Raw genomic sequence first — 5,287 nt, forward strand, 5'->3', positions numbered from 1 at the left:
TCCTATGATGCTGATCCATACACAGTATGAGAGCCACGCTGCCGCTAGTGGTGGTTATCATGGCGTCTGCGGGGCCACACATCCTGTGATGCTGATCCTTACACAGTATGAGAGCCACGCTGCCCCCTAGAGGTGGTTATCTTGGCGTCTGCAGGGCCACACATCCTATGATACTGATCCTTACACAGTATGAGATCGAAGCTGCACCCTCGGGGTTGGTTATCATTGTGTCTGCGGGGCCACACATCCTGTGAGGCTGATCCTTAATAGTATGAGAGCCACGCTGCTTCTAGGGTTGGTTATCATGGCGTCTGAAGGGCCACACATCCTATGATGCTGATCCTTACACAGTATGAGAGCCACGCTGCCCCCCAGAGGTGGTTATCATGGCGTCTGCAGGGCCACACATCCTATGATGCTGATCCTTACACAGTATGAGAGCCACGCTGCCCCTAGTGGTGGTTATCATGGCATCTCAGGGCCACACATTCTATGATGCTGATCCTTACACAGTATGAGAGACACGCTGTCCCTAGCGGTGGTTATTATGGCGTCTGCGGGGCCACACATCCTGTGATGCTGATCCTTACACAGTATGAGAGCAACACTGCCCCCTAGAGGGGGTTATCATGGCGTCTCAGAGCCACACATCCTATGATGCTGATCCTTATACAGTATGAGAGCCACGCTACCATTAGAGGTGGTTATCATGGCGTCTGCGGGGCCACACATCCTATGATGCTGATCCATACACAGTATGAGAGCCATGCTGCCCCCTAGGGTTGGTTATCATGGCGTCTCAGGGCCACACATCCTATGATGCTGATCCTTACATAGTATGAGAGCCACGCTGCCCCTAGAGGTCGTTATCATGGCGTCTCAGGGCCACACATCCTGTGATGCTGATCCATACACAGTATGAGAGCCATGCTGCCCCCTAGGGTTGGTTATCATGGCGTCTCAGGGCCACACATCCTATGATGCTGATCCTTACATAGTATGAGAGCCACGCTGCCCCTAGAGGTCGTTATCATGGCGTCTCAGGTCCACACATCCTATGATGCTGATCCATACACAGTATGAGAGCCACGCTGCCCCTAGAGGTCGTTATCATGGCGTCTCAGGGCCACACATCCTGTGATGTTGATCCTTACACAGTATGAAAGCCACGCTGCCCCCAGAGGTGGTTATCATGGCGTCTCAGGGCCACACATCCTATGATGCTGATCCTTACACAGTATGAGAGCGACGCTGCCCCCTCCTTCGTGAACCCTGCCCATCCTGGGGGAAGAGGCTTGTCACCTCGTCTCAGGATGTGCATTGTTTCTGGCCCCCAAGAGCAGCAGGCTCTCGACCCAGGGGTCCAGAAACATGTCTCATGGTGGCAGCTAAAATCAGCCACTCAGCCTGGACACTAGTGGTAGGTTAGTTTTCAAGGGGCATCTATAAGATGCCCCCTGTGTGCATTTTAATTAAATCCCACACTGGCATCAGTGTTGGTTTAATGTGCTGAGAAGTTTGATACCAAACTTCTCAGTTTTCGGTGTAGCCATTTTGGTGCTGCGGAGTTCGTAATGACAACCTCCCAGCACCATTTACTCTTAATGGCAGCACTGCACTTACAGTACCCAAAAATGGACTTGGGCATTGTAGGGGCACAGGGCTCATGCACATGTACCCTCACCACTGGCATAGGGCACCCAACTAGACGGGTGACTGACTGATGCCAGGTAGGCATGGGCGGAAAATCCGTTCCGCTCGCGGATTTTGCGGATTTTCGGGAAATCCGCAATCCGCGAGATTTGCGAATTTCCTGCAAAATCCGCAAATCCGCGAGCAGCGGATTTTGCTCGCACTGCTCGCACTGTTCGCGTGAGTTCGCGCCCCGCGAATAAGTGCGAAATTGCAGAAATACGATCTAAGCAAAACTGAAAGTAACTACTTACCAGGTTCAAAAGTTCAGGCACATCATTAGTAGCCATTTCCTGTAGTGCTTCCTGAGGGGCCCCTCCAGAGTTCAGTTGCCAGTTGAAACTATTATGTGACCCTGCTCTGAACCTCAGAATAGTTACACATATGCCACAAAGGTCATGAATTACAGCTAAGGGAGACAAGCAGGAGCCAGGCTGGAAGTTAAAATCCATTAATCAGCCCCTAATTCATTATTGTCAGTTGGGGCAGGGCAGGTGTTGTAACTAATTTTGCAACAATGAAAGCACTTAGCAAGTGCAAAAGATCACTAATCAGGGCGCACTAAGGAAGCAGGTGCCAGCTAAAAAAATATTCTGTGACACATTAATCAGCCCCAAATTAATTCAGGTCACTTGAGGCAGGGAAGGTGTGCTTTGCTTTGCCGAAAATAATGTACACTGGACAACCAGAGGGTGTGGTGATGAAACAGAGGGTGGCATGGGTGGGCCAGAGGGTGGCATGAGTAGTCAGAGAGTGGCAGTGGTGACAGAGAGTGGCAGTGATGAAGAAGAGTGTCCCAAACAGGTTGGACACATAGAAACAACAAGTTCGCAAAACTTGCGACCCGACAGGTAAGTTCGCAAATTGCGAAATTGTAAAAACCCTCGCGAACTGGCAGAAACACGGGCGAACACAAAAAAAAAAAAATCCGCAAATTCCCGAGAATTCGCGGATTTGGCGGATTGCGAATCCGCAAATCCGCAAAATTCGCGAACGCGAGATCCGCAAAATTCGCTCATGCTTAATGCCAGGGCAGTGGTTGGTGGGCATGGCACACAGGGATTGTGCCATGTTGACTCTTCACTTTGTTCTGCACCAAGACACGCGGCCTGCAAAGGCAGTATGTGTGTGTCAGGGTACAGGACCTCTAAGGGTGGCACAAGAAGTCCTGCAGCCCTTAGGGGCCTTCCCTGGTCACAGTGCCCTGGGTACCTGTGGTGCCATTAACCAGGGCCCTACCTGTAGCCAGAGATGCCGATAAGGTTTAGGCTTTAATGCTGTTTTAAGGAAAGAACAAAGGCCCTGGGTACCTGATTAGCAGGAGCCCAGGGCACACTCAGTCGAGGAACATAAGCAATTCAGCAAAAAAGTGGGGGCAACCAAGCAGAACGAGGGCCCTTTCTCACATCTCTCTCACGCTCTCCTTCCCCCTCAGCCTCTGTTTGTCGCTCCCTTCCACCTCTCTCTTTATGCATCACTGACATTAAGGGATTGATTCCCAAAATTCACCAACAAACATAGTACAAAATGTCATTCACAAACTCTGTGCTGAATTTTATGTCTCTGCATTCTCTGTACTCCTGCGAGGAGTTCTCCACCCAACTGCGGATTCGCCGGGTGTGGAGAACTGCACACCTATAAGTATAGGAATGGCAGAGTTGCAAAAATCATAGTTAAGAACACTGAAAAGTATTAGATTTACTCAAAAGTGTGAGCTTTCAGCATTTGTGGCTGAGGCCCCAGATGTGTGTGATGTTGGCCTGTATCTCTCCATCTCACACACACTGCGGCAGTATGAGAGGAAAGAGCTTCAGTGGTATCTGATCCTCAGCTTCTCTCCCCCCCAACCCCTCTGCAGGGTGTGCATCACGCAGAGCTTCCATCAGCACTTTCTGGTTATCTCCTCTGTCTGCAGTTGCTAAACACCCCCTCTTTTCGCTCTGGTCCTCACATGGCTCAGGGGATTCGGGTGGATCAAAAAGTGCCCATAGGAGGGGTCCGCCTCCACCCACAAGTAACTATGACCCCGTGTGTCAGGCTCGCCCCTCAAGAAGCCATGCTGATACCGAGTGCAGGGCCAGCTTCAAGCTAGAGGTGGTTATCATGGTGTCTGAGGGGCCACATATCCTATGATGCTGATCCATACACAGTATGAGAGCCACGCTGCCCCCTAGAGGTGGTTATAATGGCGTCTGCGGGGCCACACATCCTATGATGCTGATCCTTACACAGTATGAGAGCCACGCTGCCCCCAGAGGTGGTTATCATGGCGTCTGCGGGGCCACACATCCTATGATGCTGATCCTTAACAGTATGAGAGCCACGCTGCCCCTGGGGTTGGTTATCATGGCATCTGCAGGGCCACACATCCTATGATACTGATCCTTACACAGTATGAGAGCCACGCTGCGCCCTCGGGGTTGGTTATCATTGTGTCTGCGGGGCCACATATCCTGTGATGCTGATCCTTACATAGTATGAGAGCCATGCTGCTCCTAGAGGTGGGTATCATGGCGTCTGAAGGGCCACACATCCTATGATGCTGATCCTTAACAGTATGAGAGAGCCACGCTGCCCCTAGGGTTGGTTATCATGGCGTCTGCGGGGCCACACATCCTATGATGCTGATCCTTACACAGTTTGAGAGCGACGCTGAGCCCTAGAGGTGGTTATCATGCCATATCAGGGCCACACATCCTATGATGCTGATCCTTACACAGTATGAGAGCCAGGCTGCCCCCTAGAGGTGGTTATCATGGCGTCTACTTCAAGTTCAAGTTCGGGCATTTGTATAGCGCACTGCTCACCCAGAGGGTCTCAAGGCGCTTTGGGAAGGGGTTCATTATTTGTTGAATAGCCAGGTTTTGAGATCTTTTCTGAAGGAGATGTGGTTTTGAGTAAGGCGGAGGTGAGTGGGGAGTGAGTTCCATGTCTTGGCGGCAAGGAAGGAGAAGGATCTGCCCCCCATGGTGGATTTTCGGATGCGCGGGACAGCGGCAAGGTTCTTGATTGGACGATCTTAGTTGGCGGGTGGGTTTGTAGAAGGACAGGCGAGTGTTGAGGCATTCGGGTCCTAAATTGTAGAGGGCCTTGTGTGCGTGGGTGAGAAGGCGGAATGCAATTCTTTTGTTGACGGGAAGCCAGTGGAGGTCTCTTAGGTGTTCGGTGATGTGATCTTGGCGAGGGAGGTCTAATATGAGTCTCGCTGATGCGTTCTGGATGCGTTGGAGTTTTTTCTGTAATTTTGCTGTGATTCCGGCGTAAAGTGTGTTGCCATAATCCAGTCGACTCTTGACCAGTGCGTGGGTGATAGTCTTTCTTGTCTCGAGGGGGATCCAAAGGAAGATCTTTTTGAGAATGCGAAGTACGTTGAAGCAGGAGGATGAGACTGCGTTGACTTGTCTGGACATTGAGAGAGAGGAGTCTAGGATGAAGCCAAGGTTGCGTGCCTGGTCTGTGGGTGTGGGTGTTGAGCCCAGAGCGGAATGCCACCAAGAGTCGTCCCAAGCAGAGGGGGAAGATCCTAGGATGAGCACTTCCGTTTTGTCTGAGTTGAGTTTTAGGCGGCTGTGTTTCATCCATTCGGCTACTTCTT

This window comes from Lissotriton vulgaris, chromosome 6, assembly GCF_964263255.1.
Source record: "Lissotriton vulgaris chromosome 6, aLisVul1.2, whole genome shotgun sequence".
In the NCBI taxonomy this organism is placed as follows: domain Eukaryota; kingdom Metazoa; phylum Chordata; class Amphibia; order Caudata; family Salamandridae; genus Lissotriton; species Lissotriton vulgaris.